Genomic DNA, 25,186 nt, shown 5'->3' with positions numbered 1-25,186 from the left:
AGGGGGTGGGGGTGACTGAGTGGCGAGCACTGAGAGGGGCACTTGCCGGGATGAGCACTGGGTGTTATTCTGTATGTTGGCAAACTGAACACCAATAAAAAATAAATTTATTATTTAAAAAAAAGAACCCCTGAAGAAGAAAATGAAAGCTAGGATAATATAAATATTAAGAAACATAAGAATCCCTAAAGAAGAAAACCAAAGCAAGGTAAATATAAGTATAAAAGTAAATATAAAAGTTATAATCTAAGGAAACTTTCCTATAACTAAACAAACAAAAAATTTAACCATGTATTGAAAAAGCACAACCCAGATCTGAGAATATCAACTAAGAATGATCATGAATGGCACATTTTTGTATAGATACTTGATTTTTAAAAAGAAATAAATTGAGCAATAACTAGATAAAAAGAGCAAGTGACTTAGAAAAGAAAGAAAATTAGATTATAATTGGATTTTTGTCAGCAATGTTTTTTCAGACAAAAAAAAAGTTACTAACAATGAATGGATACCAACCTAGACTCCAACTTTTCAAAAACAGTATATAAAAAAAAAAAAAAAAAAAAAACAGTATATAATATAACATAAGAATAATGCCATCTTCTCAATAAATTCAAAAAACTTAGAACTGGTCAGTTTTATTGCACATAAATTACATCTTGATAAACCCAATTTAAAAAAAAAAATACAAACTTGAACTCCAACGTTAGTAGATGACAATGGAGAAACAAGAAAACCTGACCCAAGGATTTTATATCAAGCAAAACTTACCTTCCATGATGAAAAGCACAAATTGGTTAGTAACATACAAGAACCCAGGAAATATTTTTCTCATGGGCATTTCCTGAGATATACTTAGGAGAGAACAGATGTAAGAGAACCAAAATGACCTGAGCAATTTTTATACAAGAACAGCATCAGAAAATATAAATACTTAAACAACTATGACTAAATGAGGGCTGAGAAAGAAAAAATATAGTATGAAATGGCTAAAATGTACATACAGTATAACTGTAAAAAATGGGAAGAAAATGGGTAATGCACATACAGTAGTGCCCTCTTATCTACAGTTTTGTTTTCTGCTGTTTCTGTTACCCATGGTCAGCTGTGGCCTGGAAACTTATGATCCTCCTTCTGATGTATCATCAGGTCAATAGTAGCTTCATGCTACATCATGGTGCCTACATCATTCACCTCGCTCATCTCATCACATAGCCTTTTTATCGTCTTACATCACCATGAGAAGAGTGAGTACAGTGCAATAAGATATGTACTTATTGAGAGAGAGAGACCACAACTTTTATTACAGTACATTATTTTAATTATTTTATTATTAGTTATTGCTGTTAATCTCTTACTATGCCTAATTTATAGATTAAGCTTTATCATAGATATGTATATATAGGAAAAATATATAGTTTATATAGGATTCAGTATTATTTGCGTTTCAGACATCTACTGGGGGTCTTGGAACATATCCCCCATGGGTAAGAGGGAACTACGATACACAACAATTTTAACACTTCTTAATAATCATTTTGATAGTTGTATTATTATTATTTTGAGAGTTTAAGTATCCCTCAGGGGATGAGGTGAACTTCCTCCCAATTAATAGGTCAGGTATCAAGACTGATGATGCCATAAATACACAGAAAGATATGAAAAAGTTTAATACTAACATAATGAGGCTTCCTGGTGAGTGCAGGTCAGGTTCCCAGCAGGTCCAAACGTATCTTGAGAGAGTGAAGGACAGGCAACTAGCTTAGCCTTTTTGTTGTTTAAGGTGAGGCTAGAATGAAGGTTTCATGCACAGTCTGGGGTTTGCATGGTTTAAACTTTCCAACAGCACCAAGAGAGAGAACATGCAAGGTTTGTTATCAGCTAACTCAGATGTGAAGCAAAAGGGAAAGAAGTGGAGCTTGAAAGCTGTTAGCAGTCAAATATCATAAAGAGAGTCAGAGTCATTATTACACTGAAATTGTTGTGTATAATATGATATAATCTTGTGATATTTTTCATACCAGATATCAAGAAAGCTATCAAACACTACTAAGATCATCACAGAACTCAGAAGCCAAATTGAATAGGCTCCTAAGCCAAATATAGAACATTTTGAGCTTCATTAACATAATAATTGCAACAGATTTAAACTCTTCAAATATGTTTAAATCTATGAGTTCATAATAATAGTAAGAAGAAACTAATTGGTCATTTTCAAAGAATTAAATAACAGAATATCATCTCTTTGCATCACCTAATGAATTAATGAATGTAGGCTTTAAAATACATATTCTATGCTTCCCAGTGAAAGAGCACATCAAGACCTATTAGTTTTGCCAAATGGACTGAGTCTGAGTCTTTTCAAGCCTTTAGATCCAGCAACAAATCTAAGAAAATATGGAAGACAGAGGAACATGTTGAATTGCACCATGAGTATGCAATCACCAAAATCCCGACTGACTACATCTCCTCAAGGCAAACAGCTCAGGGCTATGACAAATAAATTGTATGTCAAATAATAGAGGGAGAAATTGTAGCTTTAAAAAATGCTTAAGAGACATATCACGTTTTTATAAAGAGCAAGACTAAACTAGTATGTCCAGAGATGCACACTGGGATGATAAAACTATAATGATATACCCAAAAAATCAAGATAATAGTTCCTTATGGGAGAAGGGAAGAGATTCTGATTGAGGCAGAGCACATGAAGGAGGTTCTCAGGTGGGCAGCAAAGTTGTATTTCTTGACCTAGCTGGTGATTACAAAGGTGTCTGCTTTCATTAATCCATATATTTGTTTGTGTGGTTTTCTATGTCTGTGTTTTACCTATAAAAGTTTTTTCTTTTGAAAGTTGGAGAGAGGAATTTGGATTAAAACTATTTAATAAATAATTATTCCAGTAGTAGATGGATTTGGCTAAAGTCATGAAGGTGCTTGGCTGGCTGGAGTTCAAAAAAACACTGAAATAGTGTTTAAGAGCTGAGGCTCTGGAAAGTCACAAATTGGAGTTGAAATTCCCAATAATTATTGGCTATGTGATTCTAAGCCTGTGTCCTCATCTAGAATCAGTAGAATAGTATAATAACTACTTAATAGGGCTGTTGTGAGGTATAAATGAGATAATTTATCTAAAGCATTCAGCAAAGTGCAGGCCACATAGCAATTACTCAAAAAACGCTATTTGTTGTTATTGCTGTGGTTGTTGTTTTGGGGAATGATAGAAGCTTTTAACTTGGCATCTCTTTTATGGACTACTAGGGACTTCTATGAGTCCTCTTTCCATATGCATTGCAGCTATCAGAGTTCTTTTTCTTCTCTGCTGCCCCAATTATAGTCCTGAGAAAATTCTGACTTCATTTCTTTAAGCACTAAATGCTGTGGGTTACATAGGAAAATGAAAAGTGTTCTAGATTTCCGAGCTATATTAAACCAATATAACTTGCTGCCCAACTGCCAGAGGGACTAGCATGGTACTAACTGCTAGATTGATGGAGACCAGAGAATTTGGGAACTCTAGCCTATGGCGAGTATGCCTACCATCTCCCCAGGTATCAGGAGACAATAGTTATGCTAGCACTTCCAGATTGCGTCAGTATTTGGAGAAGTAGCCTCTAAAGCAATTACCCTTCTCAGCATACTTTCCACTGATACATTTATCAGTTTTAATATATATATTATTTAATATATATATTATTTAATATATTTTATATAAAAACATATGGCCTATCTGTATTCATCAGCCAATTGCTCCAATGATTGTTGATTTCCTACTGACCCACTGTGCATCATTGCCTTTTACCCGATTCTCACAGCAAGTAGGAAGATACCCTCTGGGATGGAAAGCTTACAATTAGTTTTAGTCTGCTTCAGCCTAAGATACATGTTGAACAGGGAGTAGAAATGTGTCTCCACTTTACAAACATCTCCCCTCTCCACACTTCACCATTTGGGGCATACACATTCTATTGTCATTTCCCCCGACTGAATTTTCACAACTCTGTTCAGCTTGGTTCTCCTCTTTCAGATATCTTACTCCGCCTGTTAAAATTTGCATAGTGCTTTCCTCCTCATCATTTCAACCACATATCAGGCAAGTATTATTAATGTCTTTTATTTTTTATAAGGAATCTGATCTGGTATTTAAATGACTTGCCCACAGTTCCACATGGCAAAGCTGGGACAAGAGCAGACTTTTCTCCATTATAAATGTCACGTCTGGGGATCCCTGGGTGGCGCAGCGGTTTGGCGCCTGCCTTTGGCCCAGGGCGCGATCCTGGAGACCCGGGATCGAATCCCACATCGGGCTCCCGGTGCATGGAGCCTGCTTCTCCCTCCGCCTGTGTCTCTGCCTCTCTCTCTCTCTGTGACTATCATAAATAAATAAAAAAAATAAATAAATAAATGTCATGTCTGTGACTTCCTTCCACTATGTCCTGCAGACAATGAATTTTCCTATGGGAGTAATTTGAGATGTTTTATTTGTGTATTTACTGATTTATGAATGTATTAATCGATTTTTGGTTGCTTTATTTTATATAAATTATTATGTTATTTGTTGTATGACTATCTGATTGCAATGAAATAATATACAATTAAAAACAACAGTCTACAATAATTACTAGACATTTTAAACAAGTAATGAAACTAAATTTTCAAAAAACATCATTAAAAATTCAGGCTTACTTCTAAAAGTCTATCAAAATGCTATCTTTTATCATCTTTTCTTGGAACTGCTTTTATTCCATTTTCAATTCATTTCTAATGATCTTTTTAAATATTTTAAATATTCAGAAAAGCATGAAAGCTAATATAATTAATATAATGAACATTTGTGTACTCACACCCAAATGTTAACATTTTCTCCATATTTGCTTCAAATTGTTCCTTTTTCTTTGAAATAAAAATATTCCAGAAAAGGCTAAAGTTCCCATGGTCTCTTCTTCCATGTTCCTTTTCCTGCTGCAAAGCAAACCACTGTCCTGAAGATTGTGTATATTTTCCATTCACATTTTAAAATATTTACTCTATATCCATTTAAAAATGTAATCTCTACACAAATAGTATCATCATCCTGTATACATCATTATATAACTTGTATTTTCCACCTAATACTGTGTTTTTGATGTCCATAATGAGTGAGAATAATCCTTTTAATTTTTTGTGTCTACTAATATATTTAAACTTAACTTCTATCGTATTTTGTGTTTTCTTTTCCATACTTTTTTTCCTCCATTGCCTCTTTTCCTGCCTCTTGTTAAATGAATAAAGTTGTCTACAGTCCTAATTCTCCTCATTTGTGAGGTGGAAACTATAGTTTTTCTATTATTTTGACTGTTATCCTCCCTTTTTTTTTTTTAAGTAGGTCAACATGGGGCTTGAATTCACGACCTTGAGATCAAAAGTTGCATGCTCTACTGACTGAGCCAGCCAGGCACCTCTCCTCAAATTTTTAACAAACATTCTAAACTGTACATCTTTAATAGTCTAAATTTATTAATTTTATATTCTCCCCTTTAATGAGGAAAATATGTTACCATGCATAAATCATTCTTGTTGCTAGAATTTATTTCTATTTTTATACTGCTAATGCTTTTTAATAATCCATAGTTGATCAATATATTTTACTAATTTAGGGATTTATGTTGTTTCATCTTTATTTGAGCTCAGGGTTTCTCAACAGTAGCACTATTCACATTTTGGATGGGAGGGCTTTTCTTGTGGCATGGTGTCTATGTATTGTAGTGTGTTTACAGTGTCTCTTGACCTCTACCTACTAGCTACAAGGGGCATCTCCCAAGTCATGAGGATCAAAATTATCTCCAGAGATTGCCAAATATCCCTTGAGAGGCAAAGATTAAGAACTACTAACCGGGTGAGTAGAGAAGTTGGTTTTAGCTGCAAGTCTACTAACAAGGATCAGAAAATGGAAAGAAGAGGGTATAATAACATAAACTCACTTCATCATTATTTTGCTGTTATATGATATTTTTAAGTGTCTGTGTTTTAGAGAAAGAGGGGAGTACAAGTTAGGAGAGGGGCAGAGAAAGAGGGAGATAGGGAATCCCAAGCAAACCCCTGGCTGAGTGTGGAGCCCAGATGCAGGACTCAATCCTGAGATCACAACCTAAGCTGAAACCAAGAGTCAGACATTCAACTGACTGAGCTACCTGGGCACCCCTGTTATATGACATTTTTAAACCTAGATTATTTTTAATCCATCTGATCCCTTATTTTTCCCTCAATATTTAAAGATACTGTTTCATTGCCTTTCCTATTGTTGCTCATGAGTTGCCTGATGATGGCATACAAGAAATTCCTTTTTTCTAAAGTTACCTAGGTTTTTCTCCCTCTGGTACAGCTAAAAAAAAATTCTCTTTTACCTTATATGCTCTAATATCACCACAATATGTCTAGATGTGTATTTATTTTTAGCCCATTATTTGTACTTTTAGACTAAAAATTCATATATTCAATTCTGGAAAATATTTCTCTCTTTAATATTGGTTTTCTGTTATTTCCTCTTCTAGAATTCCCTTTACATGTGCTCTTAATTGCCTTTTCTTAATCTCTTAATTGTCTTTTCTTTAAAAAAAACGATTTTATTTATTTATTCATGAGAGACACACAGAGAAAGGCAGAGACATAGGCAGAGGGAGAAGCAGGCTCCATGTAGATAGTCTGATGTGGGACTCAATCCCAGGACCCTGGGGTCACACCCTGGGCAGAGGGAAGACGCTTAACCACAGAGCCACCCAGGCGTCCCTCTTAATTGCCTTTTCTTAATCTCTTAATTGCCTTTTCATATCTTTTTTAGGATTTGAATTTTTTATTTATTTTTATTTTTTATTTATTTTTATATTAATTCCAGTAGAGTTAACATACAGCATTATGTTAGTTTAAGATATACAATATAGTGACTCAACAATTCTATATATTTCTCAGTACTTGTACAGATAAGTGTACTCTTAATCCCCTTCACCGATTTCATGCATCCCCCCCACTTCCCTTCTGGTAACCACCAGTTTGTTCTCTATTATAAGTCAAGAGATTTTTAGTTTCTCTCTTTTTCTTTTTTTTTCTTGAATTCCACATGTGAGTGAAATCATATGATATTTGTCTTTCTCTTACTAACTTATTTCACTTAGCATTATACTTTCTAGGTCCATCCATGCTGTTGCGAATGGTAAGATCTCATGCTTTTTTGTGGCTGAATAATATTCCATTTTATACATATACCATATCTTCTTTAACCATTCATGAATAAACACTTGGACTGTTTCCATAACTTGGCTATTGTAAATAATGCTGCTATAAACATAGGGGCACGTATATCCCTTCAAATTAGTGTTTTCATATTCTTCAGGTAAATATCCAGTAGTGCAATTTATTGGATCATATGGTAATTATATTTTTAATTTTTTGAGGAACCTCCATACCATTTTCCACAGTGGCTATACTAGTTTGCACTCTCACCAACATTGCACAAGGGTATTTTTTTCTCCCAACAACACTTGCTATTTCCTGTGTGTTTTTACTTTAGTCAGTCTGACAGGTGTGAGGTGATATCTTACTGTGATTTTAATTTGCATTTCTCGAGGATTACTGATATTGAGCATCCTTTCATGTGTCTGTTGACCATCCATGTGTCTTCTTTGAAGAAATATCTGTTCATGTCTTCTGCCCACTTTTTAATTGGATTTTTGTTTTTTGGTGTTAAATTGTATAAGTTCTTTATATATTTTATATATTAATCCCTTATAAGATATATGCAAGTATCATCACCTATTCAATAGGTTGTCTTTTAGTTTTGTTGCTATTTCCCTTGCTGTGCAGTAGCTTTTTATTTTTGATGTAGTCCCAATAGTTTATTTTTGCTTTTGTTTTCTTTGTCTCAGGATGCACATCTAAAAAAATATTGCTACAGCTGATGTCAGAGAAATCAGTGCCTGTGCTTTCTTCTAGGATCATTTAAGTCTTTAATCCATTTTGAGTTTATTTTTTGTATGGTATAAGAATGTAATTATTGTGTTACTATTGATTACTTCTTTTATGTTTGTTATTAGTTGCTTTGTGTATTTGGATGCTCTAATATTGGATGCATTAATATTTACAATTATTATATCTTCTTGTTGGATTGTCTCCTTTATGAATGATTATATAGCATCCTTCTTTGTCTCTTGTGACAGTCTATTGTAAGGTCTATTTTGCCTAATATAAGTATTGTTACATGGGCTTTCTTTTCACTTCTATTGATATGATAAATGCTTTTCCTTCTTTGCTTTCAGTCTGCATGTGTCTTTAGGTCTGAATTTAATCTCTTGTAAGTAGCATATAGGTAAGTCTTGCTTTCGTACCCATTCCATTACCTTATGTCTTTTGAATGGAGCATTTGGTCAATTTACATTTTTTTAATCATTTTTTAAAATATTTTTATTTATTTATTCATAGAGGTGCAGAGAGAGAGAGAGGCAGAGACACAGGCAGAGGGAAAAGCAGGCTCCATGAAGAGAGCCTGACGTGGGACTCGATCCAGGGTCTCCAGGATCGCCCTGGGCTGCAGGCGGCGCTAAACCGCTGCGCCACCAGGGTTGCCTGGTCCATTTACATTTAAAGTAATTATTGATAGATATGTACTTAATATCATTTTGTTACTTGTTTTATGGTTGTTTTTGTAGTTTTTCTCTGTTTCATTCTTCTCTTAATCTTTCTCTCATGGTTTACTGGCTTTCTTTAGTGATACACTTAGATTCTTTTCTCTTTATTTTTTGCATATCCACTTCTGGCTTTTGATTTGTGGTTACCATTAGGTTCAAATATAACATTTTATAAATATAGAAGTTTATATGAAATTGATGGCTGCTTAAGTTTGAACCCATTATTTACTCTTCTTCTCTCCATGTTTTAGGTATATACTCTCACTACTTTACAACCTTTTATTTTGTGAATCCTTTGACTGGTTTTTATAGATATACTTAATTTCACTGCTTTTGTGCTTCCTACTTTTCTTACTCCTTCCAATGACCTGTACTTTCCACTCAAAAAGTCCCCTTGAACATTTCTTGTAGGGCTGGTTTAGTGATCATGAGTTTCTTTAACTTTTGTTTGTAACTTTTGTTTGTCTTGGAAAACCTTCATCTCTTCTTCTGTACTGAATGATACTCTTGCTAGATAGTGTTCTTAGTTGCAGGGTTTTTTTTTCTTTTAGCGCTTTGAATATATCATGCAACTCCTTCCTGGCCTGCAAAGTGTTTGCTGAAAAATCAGCTGATAACCTTAAGGGATTTCCCTTGTATGTAACTGTTTTCTTTCTCTGACTGCCTTTTTTCTCTCTCTCTCTCTCTGATTGCTTTTAAAATGATATCTTTATCACTTTTTTTGGCATTTTAATTACTATGTGTCTTAGTGTGGACTTCCTTGGGTTGATTTTTCAGGGGGCTCTCTGTGACTCCTATATTTCTGTTTCCTTCCCAGATTCAGGAATTTTTCAGCTATTATTTCTTCAGTTAAATTTTCTGCCCCCTTTTCTCTCTTTTCTTCTTCTGGGATTCCTATAATGCAAATTATATTATGCTTTATGTGTCACTGAGTTTCCTAAGTCTATTTTCATTTTTTATTATTACTTTCTCACTCTTGTTCAGCTTGATTGTTTTCCATTAGTCTGTCCTCTAGGTTATTGATCTGTTCTTCTGCTTCCTCCAGTTTATTATTTATTCCATTTTCTGTATTTTTAATTTTAGTTATTGAGTTGTTCATCTCTGATTGGTTCTTTTTTATGGTTTCTGTCTCTGTTGAGTGTCTCACTGAAGTCCTCTACTCTTTTCTCAAGTCCAGTGAGTATCTTTATGACCATTACTTTAAATTCTCTATTACATGTAACACTTATCTCTGCTTCATTTAGCTCTTTTGCTGTGATTTTGTCTTGTTCTTTCATTTGGGATATATTATTCTGTCTCTTCATTTTGTCTAACTCTCTCTCTGTGTCTGTTTCTATGTGTTAGGAATGTCATCTACATTTCCTGCTTTTGAAAGTAGTGGTCTTACAAGGCAGAGGTCCTATAGTTCCTAGCAGTGTAATTTCCCATGTTCACCAGAGCCTGGCACTTCAGGGATGTCTCATATGTATGTTGCCTGTCCCCTACTGTTGTGGCTGAGTTGTTTTTTCTCCAGTCATCTTCAATGATTCTCTTTGCCTGTTGTGGGCAGGGTTTGGTTCCTGTGTTGCTGGTGGACCAATCTAGGGCTTCTTTGGGTTTTAGTCAAATCAGGCATCTGCCAGATATACAGTAGCACCATACTGGGATGTTTTCCCTATGGCATCCTTTGAGAATCTCTCATTGGTAGGTGGGGCCTAAAGTCAGATTAGATGTCTATCCACAGCCCACTTCTGGAGCCACAGTCAGGATGGTGTGTGTGGCTATATTCCCCTCTCCTCAGGACAGGAGTCACTTTGGAGTGGTGCTGACCCCTTTTGGGGCTGCCTGGATACTGCCAGGCTTATGGCACCACTTTGGATGGACTCTGGCCAAGGGCAGGCCCCCAGGATAATGGGAAGGTATACAATGTTAGCAAGATGTTTGTAGGTCTTCTGTGGAAGGAGACCTGGAGCCAAGGCATAGCTGGAGGGGGCATGTATGCAGGAGAATACAAGGACTTGGTGAATTGTTAGCAAGTTAGGTGGAGAGTGTTGACACTGTGCTGGTTCGTGCAGGTGCCTGTGTGTCTAGGCTGCAGGGCTGGGGAGGGAAATGAAGCCCCTGGCTCCTTCATTCCTAGAGAAGTCTCTTAAAGACCCTTGTCCCCACCCCCATCACATGCTGTGAGATTAATAAATAAATCTTCCCGTACAACTCAAACATTTTTCAATGCATCTATGCCGTATCTCAGTGTGGTTGTTTGTTGTACTATCTCTTTAAGGGTGGAGACTCAGCTTCCTCTCCCCTTCCTAGCTCTCTCAGAGATGAGCCCCCTGATTTTTAAAGTTTCAGATGTTAAAGCCCAACTAATTGTAAGGACTTGTGAAATTAGGCCCCTCTGGTTTTCAAAGACAAATATGGAGATTTGTCTTCCCTCTGTGGGTTCCCTGTACCTGAGATACTTGTATGAGTCTATTTCTCTCCCTTTTCCACACCTGCGATGTTTCTCCCTCCAGTGGACAGTCCTGTGGGTCCATTTAGCTCTCAATCATGTATTTGCCTTTTTTTACCCTCTTCAGTGTGGCCTCTTCTCTACATTTAGCTGTGGAGTGTTTGTTCCACCAGTCTCCAGGTTGTTTTCTGGGTTATTTACATTGACATGGGTGTTATGTAGTTGTGTTTGTGGGAGGAGGTGAGGTTAGGATCTTCCTACTCCACCGTCTTCTCCCTGACCTTTCGTTCTTTTATCTGCTCTATAATAGGTGACTTCCTCCCTGGTATCTTCTAATTCACTAATTCTCCCCCTGTGTCCAATGTGAATTTATCTTATGTGTTGAGATTTTTCCATTTCAATTATCATTTTTTACTTCCAGGATTTCCTGTTGTTTCATTTTTATAAACTCTCTTCTTGATTTATTTCTCACTCTGTTGTGTCATAACATATTATTCTTTAGGAGATATTCTTCCTTCCTTCCTTTATTTTTGGAAGATTCTGAGTACTTTAAAGTCCTCTTTAGATTGCTGTATTATTTTCATTTGATTGGGACGAATTCATCTCCCAATTGTTTGTTTCATTTTCTCTTTTTCTTAGCATTACCTTTTCATGCCTTGGGAATTTCAGTTTGGAGTCTTATTTTGAGAGTTTATTCTTTCTCTCTTTTATCCCTCTTCTTGTATCCCTTCCTGTCTAGCAGTTTTGTGGCTGCTTCCATGTAGCCTCATAATGCTCTTAGTATGCAACTAGATCTGATATTGCATGTCCTGGATAAGATTCTATCTTGGCCTTGGTCCTAGGCGGAAGTTTGAGTTTGCCTCCTCTCACCTTGATGTAAACCAGAGCCCCACAAAAATAATCATATAAATGTTTATTAGCCTCTTTTTTGTGTATGGCAGCCCCATCACCACAGACTTTGGTCCCTCAGTTGGAATGGGGCCCTTTTGTCTATGTTACTCTGCAATAGCTGAAATCCCTGGCTGTCCATGCTTATTTCTGTGGGTCAAGAAATGGGCAGGCCCCAATTTTCAGCTCACTTGGCACTTTGTATTTGTTTTATTTTTGCTACACAGTGATGTTTGTGTTTGAACCTAGATTTGACTTTGGAATTGTCTCCTTTTAAAAATTTCTATATGTAGAAAGTCTTTGAAAAGCTTCAAAAAAATGACCTTTCAATGATAACTTGACCAGAAATTTCTTAAACCCTTTTATAGTATAAAACTACTTATCAACTTTATCTTGGGTCTTATTGTCCAAAACGAAATATTTTTCCATCACTTGATCTCTGTCTTCTTCTTCAGGGAATGAGTTACCTATTTATTAATTCATTCTAGTAACACTTAGCAGTGCTTAGTATGTCTTAGCCACACATTGTGTAATGATATAGAAATGAGCAAGCCAGGGATTCCCAGTAAACATCTCATCTTTGGAGGTGCCTCTGGCTAGGAAGTTGGAAGTATGCCAGGAGTTCAGCATTCAGTATTCAGCGTTCAGACCCTTCCAAGTGTGGCAAGTAAGGGCTTCAATCAAACAATTCCATACATCTGAGTTCATAGTCCTTAAAGCCCTAGTACTTCCCACTGACACTGAAGAGTCTTTGTTACAGATATAAGGGATTTTCCAGTAGGAAAACAGCCTGGAGGCACAGTAGGCTTCACCCAGAAAACTGATATATAAGCTCCCCCAGATTGAAGAGCTTGAAGGGCAACTGTGGAGGCAGAGGCTTTGGCTCCAAACCACAAAACTAGCTGCGCTTCTCCTGAGATTTTTTTTCCCCTTCTTGTATTTGACCTCTGTCCTCAAGGCCATCTTGTTCCCAGGCAGCCAAGGCAAACAATATAGGAAGCCAAATCAGATATTCAGTTACAAAGATTGTGTGTGTGTGTGTGTGTGTGTGTGTGTTGTGTTGTGTTGTGTTGTTTCTCTAGTCTAAATCCTAAAAAGTACATGTATATATGTTCCATTTACAAACATATTTCCCCAAATTTTTTACCTAAATCTACCTTCTGGTAAAATAAAATAAAATGGAGACTAGTCTTAAAAATCCTCCAAGCAAAGAAAACCAGTTAAGCAACACAAGTAAAACAAGCTAGCTTACTTCATGAACATAAGTGAAACTTAACTTAGGTTATTCTTGTAAATGGCTCTGATAATCATAAAACTTAAGTCATCTTCCTAAAATGATATAAGATAATCAGTTTTAACCAACCCCCTGCCATCTGGAAACCCCCACTGTCATAACCAATCATTATAAAGGTTAAACAACTTTCTCATTTCACTTTATAAGGCATCCTGTAACATCATGCCTCTGGGCTTCCTATCAGGTTCAAGTTTGAATTCTCCCTGTTCACGAACCATTTGTTCCTTGCTCAATAAAATATTCATAAGAGTAAAGCTCTCTGAACTTTCTTTTGACACTACATAGATTCACAAGTTCCTAGCTTAAATGTATTTTGTCTATTGGCTACACAATATTTTCATTCTAAACATCCCTACCCAAAATAAGATTGCATCAAAACTTCTGCCAGCTTACCCCAATCACTAATAAATAATCCTAGGGTCAATAATAGTTTTTGTAGAACAGGCAAATGATGGCAGAATTAGGAATTGGATAATATACATTTGAATTCGGACCATGAAACTTTTAGCAATATATGTGGCTTCGGATTTACATGATAATGTGCATAGACTTGTTTCATATCTGTAAAATGGGAACAATAATGGCATTAATACTAACTGGATCATTGTGAGGGTTAAACACATGCCTGGGCAAACCTTCAATCGCTATTGACAAGTTTATTTTTATTATTATAATTACTATGACTGTCCAACCCTGGGGCTCAGTGGCTGCCTAAATTGTTTGTTCAGTCTCTCTCTCCATCTGCTTCAGGAAGTAGGAAGGAATCTTCCAGAAAGACAGCCTCCAGGCTCTGACTATAGAGTGGGGTATAGTAAGGGGGCAGCTCTGTCCTGTCTGCCTCTGTTGATGCACAGGCTCCACTAGCACAAAGCCACAAGCAGGGCACAAACCTGAGCTGCAGAATTGGCCTCATGAGACCAGATCTCTTCACTGCTACAGCACAGTTTCAATCAAGATACAATTTGTCCAAATTGCTGTGGTAAAAGTCTTCAGTTTTTACATTCTAGAAAAACTGTCCCTAGGTCTACAAACTAGTGATGCAATGGTGACTCACTCAGAAGCTCACAATCCCCACTTCTCAGACAACTGAGAAGTATTTGGAGTCACCATGAAATGCACCACCACACTCCATTCCACCACATGGGGGTGGAATATGCTCACCAGGAAGTGGGAGGGATCCCAGGAGGGAACAGCGGCTTCCTGTCAGCAGTCCTTCCCTGGCCAAAGCTATCACAGATGGGGTGCACCTTCTGTCTGCCACAGCCTGGACACCACGTTCTCAACAAACCCAACGTTAATTAATAGCAGACCTTCCTTATATGACTTATCTTTTGAAAATATGTGCTCATGCATTGCTCTAACCATGTCTCCACTCCCAATCTCAGCCCTTCTCTCCACCTCAGGCATCTTCACAGACTGCCTGATTATAGAGTGAAGAAAATCCACAAAAGTGGCCTTGTGAACATCTGGAAAGCATCTGTCCACCATCATGTAACTGATTGCAGATGGTGCTGGGGGTAGAGAGTTAATACTAATGAATAAGCCTAATTGATTATTAAGCACTATTAGCCTAGCAATATTACTATGCTGAAATTCTGCCAATCTCTGTGAGTTAGTTATAAGGAAAACTTACTTTTCTGGCAATCAGGAAAGGCAGGAAAAATCAGAATGTCTGAACTGGGAGGCTGCAGCGGACTCTGGATACCAATAGTGATAAATTTAAGTAATATAAGTATTTAAAATGCGTACGCCAATTGCATCCTCAAGGATTCTCAAGCACCCTTGCAGACTGAACTTTATTATAAACTTCTCTCCACCTCTGAACTTCCACAGTAATAATCATCATCTCTTGTTTCTGGGAGAGGGATGAGAAGTTGGGTGACAGGTTAGGAGTGGTAGTTTAGACCTAACACAAACTTCAAGCTTCTTCCTTTTGTCTCTCCCCAGAAAAGTAGAAATTCAGAAAGCAAATTTAAAAGAAAACATTAGGGGATCCCTGGGTGGCTCAGTGGTTTAGCGCCTGCCTTTGGCCCAGGGCACGATCCTGGAGTCCCGGGATCAAGTCCAGTGTCGGGCTCCTGGCATGGAGCCTGCTTCTCCCTCCTCCTGTCTCTGCCTCTCTCTCTCTCTCTCTCTCTCTCTCTCTCTCTCTCTCTCTCTCTCTCTCCTTATGTCTATCATAAATAAATAAAAATAAATAAATATTTAAAAAAAAGAAAATTATAGAAGAAAACATTCTGAGGAGTCTATGCTATATGTTTGGGAAGGGGAATTGGTAAACAGAATATTTGTTTGGCAATGTTTTAAGAAATTAAAGTGTTTTTACACTGTATATTCTTTGAACAAAAAAAATTTTGAGGGCCTATCATAATCCAGGCACTGTTGTGGGTGCTGTATATAAGCATATTTTGTTTCTCAGAAAGCTTGTAGTACCATAGAGGAAGACAGATATGTTTTTAAAAAACAAAACAAAGCAAAAAAAAAAAAAACTTCTCCTTTGGGCAATATGCTGATTAGATATATTGGAATGACCCTTCCATTACCTAACAACTAGATCTCAGATACAACACACTTTGTAATTCCTCACTGGACTCAGAAGAAATCTCCATGAATTGCTCATGCCAGCCCTCCCTATTGCTCTCCACAAAAGTGAGCTGAACTGGTTGGTGAGAATGAAGAGCTATAAGCAAATGGAAAAGATGGAGTTGCTCTAAAGGAAAACCCCAATGGGAGTCCTATCAGAGTGTGAGCAATGGGTCAGCAGCCAAGTGGGGAAATTAAACCTATGACACTTGCAGGTTTTGAAGGGATCTAACATAGTCAGAAGTTAGTAGAAGATGCTACCTGTTAGCAAAAGTATACAGATCCTCTATGGAAAGAAATAGCCCTGATTTAGGCCCTCAGGGTTCTCACAGATTAAAAGCAAGCAAAAATGAGCTCACAATCAAAAGCCACTGCAATTGAGGGACAGGGTCATATAGAATAAGGGTCTGGCATTTCCTTTTGCTGTCATCCATTCAGACAGAAACTATCAACAGAGGAGCAATAAGCAAATGAGTCCTCCAGGCTCTTGACATTCCAGAGACAGATGTGCTTGGGCAGAGGCAAAGCTGGATTCACTGTGAGGCTAAGCAATGCCACTTGCTGCTCTCTCTTCTTTTGTAGGGGAGGAGTGAATACTCAAAAAAAAAAAAACACTTTATCTGAATTTTGGATTCAAATGCCAGTCTAGTTAAGGGGCCATCTGTTTAAGGCAGCACATGGAAATGTCAGCTATCTGGCACCTGCACATCCTGGGACCCACCAGTTCTATAGAAGTTGAGTTCCACTGAAACATCTTTGTTTTGGGTATGGAATAAAGTAATGCCTGGTTCCATGGGACATTATAGCCCTTCTGGCTGTAGAAATATGAGACATTGATCACTGCTACAGCATTGCAAGACTGCTCAGAGAATGTAGGATGATCCAAAGGCACTCCTGTTTGTCATTCACTTTTAACTGAAATGACAAATAATAAATTTAGATCTCAAGGGCTTCCAATATAAAATTGTCAATTACTGAGTGTGGAATAGCTATGTATGAAATTTTTATAGAAATGAAAAATGGAATCACAAAGTTGAGTATGCCATAAGAAACTATCAAGAAAGAAGAATCAAATGGAACTTTAGTTATACAGCAAATTATACACATCAAGACAAAGAATTAGTAAACTGTAAACTAGAGTTTAAAAGTATCCATAATATACATGGACAGATATGAAGATAAAAATATGAGAGGTTCAGTGATGTGGAAGAAAAAAAAAGAACATTTACTATATGTTTAATCAGAATTCTAAAGGGAAAGAATATAGAGAATGAAAGAGAACAATATTTGATGAGCTAACTTCTGCAGATTTTCCAGAACTGAAGAAAGGCAAGATTCATAAACATACCCTAAACATGATAAATAAAAATAAATACACAATCTACATTAATTGTAATGAAACTACAGAACATCAAAGACAAGGAAAAATATTTTGGTTATTATAATAGAAGTTTCCATAACAGTGAATCCTTGTTTTAGTTTCTTTTGGACCTTAGATGCAAAGTCAATACCTATTATTATCATTGTCCTTGCAAGGCCTCTCCAGTTATTGACTGATACATTTATTTGCTTATTTATACTCTGTAACTCCATACCACACTCTCATTCTCCTCCCTGCCTCACCAACAACCATTTTTAAGTCTATCTTTTTTCTTTGTGTATGTTCTTGGAAAATGTGTATCATTATACATGTGTGCATGTACTTTTAATTCAAATAAATGGTACTGAATCACACCTCACTACCTATTTCTAACTTTTTTACAAAGCACTATGTTCTGAAGATCCATCTATGTTACATCATCATATTTTTCAAAGTATAGGTTATGACCCATTAATGAGTCATGGAACCAATTCCAGTAGGACCTAGATGCCTCTTGTTAAATGAAATAGAAAAAATAGAAAATAACAAAATTCATCACACAAGTTGTAAAGGCAGATATTGTTTCCTAAGAGTCTTATTTCACTTTAACATGTGCGTGTACATACACACATGCATATGTACATAGATATACTCAGATACATATGCACTGTATATCTGTATATATATGTGTGTTCTGGGTTGTGATATAAAATATATTTCTTAGAGAGGTACAATCAAAAAAGTTTAAAAGCTCCAATTCTGTGCGATATAATAGATGTACAAAGCAAACTAGTTGCCAGTTTTACCTGGGTAGTGGTTTTGAGTCCAATCTTTATAGTGAAGGTTAAATGTGTGTTGATTGCTGAAAGATAGATAAGATTCTCCAGGCTGATGACAGAGTATACTAGGTTTTGGGAGAGGAGGACCATAAAAATGGACATGAAGCCATGAAAATAGGATTTTTTTAAAGAAAAAGCAACCTTAGGTTATTTAGAATTGGATACAGCACAAGGTGTTAAGAGGAAGGCACAGTTAGAGATAAAAAGGGTGGCAGGATCTGAATTGTGAAGATCTTCATAAGCCACCTGAACAATCTGGGACTTTATCCTATGAGCAATGGGCAGGTACTGAAAGATTTTAGGTAGAGATGTGATATGATCCATATTACAAACTGAAGAAATAATTCTGACAGCAATGTGGGGAAATGTGACTGAGTATACGTCAGTGCCATTCACCCAAGTCTGAATGAAGGAAGACATAGCTTGTGGAGGAACAGGAAGAGTTATTCAGAGGATAGTTTAAGTTTCCAACATGTGATAGGTTGTATTACTGGCCAACCAAACTAAGTGCTGGCCCTCACCCAGACTACCCATCAGCCTTGGTCATTTGATTTTGTTTTGGCTGATAGAATATGAGTGAATGTAATGAACACTTTAAGAGCCACTTTTCCTTTGGTCACTTTTTCCTCTGCCATAGGATTTTATTCTAGCCAAAGGCTGCTCTGTTGTCTTGGCTCCCAAAGTCTCCACTTTTTGGAGCAGAGCGGTTAAACAGTGGTGGACAAATAAGACCAGTGATAAACCCTTGCTATTGTGATTACTTAGATTCTAGGAATGCTTGTTAACAGTATAATCTAGTTCATCCTAACTGATTCAAGATGCCTGAGGGGGCATTGTATTTACATGAGGTTTAGCTATAGGCCATTTTTAAAGTACTAGCCATCTTTGTCTAGCCCTGTTTGAAAGCCTCTAGAGTCACTGTTTATTAGTTTATGTCTTAAGTCAACTTGAGTGTCATCAGTTCATGTTGTGGACCTGCTTAAGAGGACCAGGCTATAGTTTATCCTTGTTATTAGTGTGAGAGCTTTATAGCCCAGTGACTATGGTGAAAAGGGGTCCCATAGAAAAGCACTATACCAAGGTAGTGGTGTGCACAGTTAACTTTTTACATCATGAGTGACAGCTCAGTTAAGAATATCAGTAAATGTGGGTTTTATCACACAGTACAGGTGTTGCAAAAGAAGACGGGTTATTGACCCAAGAAAACAGGGAGAAAAGACTATGGACAGGGCTCAAGGCAGGGCCAAAGTGTAGGAGGATTAGGAACCTCCAGCAGCTGCAGAGAAGTCTGTAGGAATATAGAAAGTGGCTCAAACAGATGTCCCAGGGGCTGGGGATGCCACTTTAGGTGACAGGGCACAGCCATGTGCTGTCATGCATGTGTACCCATGAATTTTCCCACCTGGGGTGATGCATGCATCTCTGTGTGTAGCATGTTTGCCTTTTTCAAGCCTTTGAAGAAACAGAAATTAATGAGATTCTGTTACAAGAGTATGTTGACTCTGCTTTGCCTTTCCTTGGTTGTGAGCACACTATCGTGTGTGATAATGAAAATATTCAGTCTCATGAAATAGGAAGGGAAAGAGCCTCAGGAGAAGTGTCTCTTTTTCCTAGAAAGACTGACGGTTCACTTTGTCTGGAGAAAAATGAGAAATCTGCTCAGCAAAGAATGTTGTGAGGCAAGGACAATGATGACAAAATGAGATGCAAGGGAAGGGGAAGTAAGGAGAATCTAGTTTAAGCATTCTTGAGAATGTAAGTGAGAGTTCTAGTGGAAAGACAGAAGAGCATTTCGAGGAAAGGAGAGACTTTCAGATGACCCAGAAATAAATAATATCCAAAAACAGTTTCTCGGTATACTCATGCAGCCAATACTATAACATTCTTGCCCTTTTTTCTCATTCATTCATTTACAAGCATTACTGAGGGATGTGTACATGCCAAGTGTGTGCTAATCACCAGGTATCAGGTGTCTCTTTCATGAAAATATTAGCTCTTTAAAGGCTAGAACTATCTTTTCTCAATATCTATCACATAGTAGGTACTCAGGAAATATTAACTGAATGAACAAATCAAGGAAGAAGGAAGAAATGTCAAATGGGGGACATAAACAGTGCCCCTTCAGTATGGTAAGTGCTCTGATAACACAAGGTATTGTGAGAGGCTTGCGAAGGGCATTCTTAGCAAAGCTCAAACAAGACTGACTTAGAGAAAGACTTGAAGAACAAATAGAAATTTCCAGGACACAACAGAACACAATGAACGAAGAACAGCACTCTAAAGACTCAAAGAAGCTTGATCTATTTGTGGAACTTTGAGAATCCCGTATGTTTAGGGTGGGATTAGTGTGAAGATTGTCTACCCACCCATAAGAAATTAGGATTTTACACTGTGGGCTATAAAGGATCATTAAATGTTTCTTGTTTCTCCTCTCTTTCCTCCTCCTCCTCTTCCTTCTTCTTTGTAAAAGGTATGTGTTGGGAGATGCTTTATTACTTTCTGGGAAAATGTGTCTTGTTTTCATATTTAAGCCCATTTTCTATTGTAGATTAATTGCAGAGATCAGCTAATCAATATCTTACTCCTATATATATTTGAGATCCATGTAAATATTGGGCTTATTTTGGGAGCCCCTGGGTGGTTCAGTGGTTGAGTGCCTGCCTTCAGCTCAGGACAAGGTTCCGGGGTCCTGAGATCGAGTTCCACATCAGGCTCCCCTTAGGGAGCCTGCTTCTCCCTCTGCCTGTGTCTCTGTCTCTCTCGTGTTTCTCATGAATAAATAAATAAAATCTTTTTAAAAAACTATTTGGCTTATTTTTCACTGTCTTAGCCATCATTACTTCTGCCCTTTTTAAAAGTGATAACAGCTTCTATTTTTGCAACTTTATTTACTGATATTATTCTTACATCTCACTTTTAAAATTTGGTAAATGAATTTTTAAAATTTTCAATTATATATCATACACTGGCCCTTTTTTGTCATAGCCTCTTTTTGATATTTCTCAATATCATGCTATTTTAAAAAATTATTGAGATCTAATTAGCATACAATATTATATTGTTTCAGGTATACAACATAATGATTCAATATTTGTATATATTAATACTTACATATTTTATATGTTAAATACTTTTAAAAAAGAGGAACAAGATCAGATTTGCAGTTTTTAGAAAAAGTATCTAGCAGCAATGGGGACAATGGATTTCAGCAGAGAAAATGCTAGTGCAGAAAGAGTAGTGGGGGGTTTTGAGGGCAGTGTCAGTGGGGATGACAGAAGGACATGGCTACGAGATATTGAAGCCAGAATCAGAGATTTGATGACCCGATGGTGTAACCTAAAGTAGTTATAATAGCACTCAAAAACCTGTTTTGAGTAGGTAGTACTAGATAAGTGACTTTTCGAGAAGGAGAATGTTTAGACTTGACAGGAGGAAGCTGTCTTCTGAGAGCCATCCTGAATATCAAGCAGCCACTCAGTGGCCAATAGGCTATGGTTCAAATTATCTAAGCTCGTGACATCTGCGTTTATTACAGTTGTGCCAAGAGTGAAAAAGAAAATTAAGAGCCTGCCTCTGACAGCTGGAGCCGCATGGTAGTGGTGGGGCGAGAAAGTGGGTCACTCTGAGGCCCACTTATAGGGTAAAGGGCGTGGACAGTGCTTTTACAATGACAGAACAGCACTGGCTCCATGAGGGCAGAGATCACGTACATCTTTTCTGTGCAATAGCAGTGCCTCGTACATGCTTGGTAATAACTGATTTAACATGTAGAGGGACACCAAAGTGTGTTTCAGATGGGAGTAGAAATATATGGAGAGAGCTTTGTTTTCTACTTCAAAGCCTCTATTCTTTTTGGAGCGAATTTTATTTTATTTTATTTTACTTATTTTATGTTATTGAGGTATAATTAACATACAGTGTTATATTAGTTTCGGGTGCACTATATAATCATTCAATAATTCCATACATTACTCAGTGCTAATCATGATAAATGTACTCTATTTTTGATAATGGAGATAAGGGGAGAAACTTTAGGTTACCAACTGACAGTAATCCAGTGTCCTCTGGCCTGAAAGTTTCTCTCAGTTTGAGTTTGATCTCTAGAGTAAAGATCATCTGGCAGTCACTATTTCCTTCCTCTCACCCTTCTCCTTCTCTTTACCCAAAGAGGGACCTAAGGCCCCAGATATTAAGAAGTTTTGTGGTATCAGAGGTCAGGTTAAAGTGGACACATTTGGCCTGTACTCCTCTTTTGTCTCTTGCTGGATGCATTGCTAGAGTCTACTATGATATGCTTGTGTCCTCGTCTCTTAGCCCAGTGGAAGCTGTATCAATCCGTTTGCTGACTGGTCATTTTCTTTGGCTCCTGCTGAACATGCAGATCTTTTGAGACCTAGCTGTGTCACTTGCTTGGATGACAGTTAAGAACCTCTTTGCACTTGACCACTGTCTCATTCTGTTACCTGTTGAACTGTATTCCCCTAAAAGATATGTTGAAGTTCTAACCCTCCTGTACCTATGAATGTGACCATGTTTGGAATTAAGGTCTTTGCAGAGGTAATCAAGTTAAGATGAGGTCATTAGGATGAGTGCTAACCCAGTATGACTGGTGTCCTTATAAGAAGAGGAAAGCACCAAAAGATGGAGACACACAAGGGAGAATGCCAAGTGATCACAGAGGCAGACTACAGTGCTGTAGGTATAAGCAAGGAACATCAAGGATCTACCCCCACCACCAGAAGCTGGGACAATGTAAGGAAGAGAGAGCATGGCCTGGCTGACACCTATTTTGAACTTACATCCTCCAGAACTGTGAGAAAATGAACTTCTATTGTTTAAAGCCACCCAGGTTTTGGTACTTCATTATAGCATCCCTGGAATGTTTTAGTGTGCATTAGTGTATTAGTAATATAGGCCTCCTTTGAGTTCTTCACCTAGCTCCAACACCCAGTTGGGTGTCCTAGGAACTCCTGGGTCCTTGACATGTCACATGCAAATCCTGTGAACCAAAGGACTACCAGGACAAGCCCACACAGGCCAGCACTGGTCTCCACCATTTCTCCTGTTGTGCATGGCTTACTATAGGGCCTCTCTGGCAGACTTGCAGCCTCAGTAGGCTACTTCTGGAGAAGGTGAGTTCCAACTACAAAAGTCTCAGATGTGCCCAATCCTATATAGGTGCTTTTTAACACACACTTAATCTAATATTTAATTGGGAGTTGGTCAAGGGGACAGAAAATTGTGATTGACTTATTTTCCTAGCTCTTCCTATCTAAACCAGAGATATCGATAATATTTACTCTTGTCTAGAAAGTATCTCAACCTACCTGATTGCATTTCATTCTTTTTAATTTACTTCTTACTAGGAAACCATCTGGAGAAACGAATTCTAGTTGTCTCACCCCTCAGTCTATTTATGTTTTAACTGGAAACTTCTGGATGTATAAGCCCTGACCTGTCAGAATATATCTCTGGTAGGATTTATCAGATTGACGAAGAAGTACTTTCAATTCCCAAGTCGTCTCAAATCTTGACCTATGTACATGTACAACTGATCTAGCCAGGAGCCATAAACTTACTGTTTAAGTCTCTTTCAACTTAGTCTTTGGCACAGGTGCCATCATGTCTTGTATGAGACTAGATGCTTTTTTCCATTTATGCTCTGGAGCATGATTCAAGAACCTCAGACCTATAGTCCAATCCAGCCCAAAGCCAGTTTCCAAATGGTTGTTGAGCTAAGAAAAGTTTCATGTTTTCTAAGGGAAGGAAGAAAGGGAGGAAGAGATAGAGAGAAGGGAGGAGGATCACAGAGACCATATGTGGTCAGCAAAGCCTAAAATATTTACTATTTAGTCCTTTTCAGAAAATGTAAACAAGAAACTCTTGTATCAAGATAGTAAGATGATTTGGAATGAGAGTCTCTATTATCTTGAAAGGCTCATTCAAAGCAGTTCAGTTTAACCAGATTATCCTTCTCCAGAAGAAATAAAAACTCTTCTTATTTTCTAAGACTCTGATGGCTCATAAAGTTAGGGAGCTACTCTTGCCATTGTAGCATCAGGTAGAGTTTTATAAGTAACCCCTCAGTCACAATGATGCTCTCCAGTAATCCAGTGTCAAATTCATGCCTTCATCCCCAGATCATCAGGCATAGGGAAAGGCAACCACTCAGACATCTGCCCAGGCAGTCCCAGCCAAACCTGTTGAAGAACTGGAGAAGATGTCCCATCAGCTTCAGGTTGCAGAGAACCATAGCACCCTTGTATCCAGTTTGGAAAGAATGGTTGGAAGAAAGAGGAAAAGTCCTGTCATTGACACATCTGTGTGTACCACCTTGATCCTCTTTCCAGTCAAATATAACTTCAGAACACTTCCGACACACATGCATGATTGGTCAGCCCCTCAGGAGTGCACACCAGGTCTGTGTGCAAATATGGAAGCTCAGCAGGGTGAGTAATACCAGGAGAGCACATACCAAGGAAGGCTGAAGATCCTGGTAGCAGTAAAAGATGACCATAAATTATGCCACCCTTCAGGGACTGGGATGACACCAAATTCCTTGTTTGTCCTATCCACACAATTTCCCACTGTCAAGGAAAAACACTCCATTGGGGCTTCTGTGCCTTGTTTTTAGGTTCATACTCTGCACATAGCAGTGGATCAATGCAGTTCTTTCTCCCAAGCATCCTGTCAGTCTTGTCGCATACACAACCATGGTCGTGCACTAATCTTTTTGTCTACAGCAGCACAACAAAGATAGAGATCACTGCCAGAGCTTCAAAATTGTGGAATGTGAAGGGCAGTGATAAATGAGGAATGTATCAGATTATGGCCTCTTACCCATCCTGGCCTGTCAATTTCTGTGGCTCCCATAGATAGGCTCTAGTAGTCATCCAGCACTTTAGCTGTCTTCTGAATGTAGCTACATTATTTGATTTTGTGGACTTTACTCCAGGTCTGGAAACTTGGCACTGGCATTGCTACTTTAAAATACAGAGACTATGTTCTGGGAGCCTTCTAAGGGTGTCTATTCAAGAAGAACCAGATCTCTGGTCTCAGCAGATTTAGTCACCACCTTCATCTTTGTTTGGGAAAGATAATCCACAGCCCTTGCTGACCTCCCAGGGCCATGTTTTG

Source organism: Vulpes lagopus, chromosome 21, assembly GCF_018345385.1.
Source record: "Vulpes lagopus strain Blue_001 chromosome 21, ASM1834538v1, whole genome shotgun sequence".
In the NCBI taxonomy this organism is placed as follows: domain Eukaryota; kingdom Metazoa; phylum Chordata; class Mammalia; order Carnivora; family Canidae; genus Vulpes; species Vulpes lagopus.
This window is presented reverse-complemented; position numbering follows the sequence as displayed.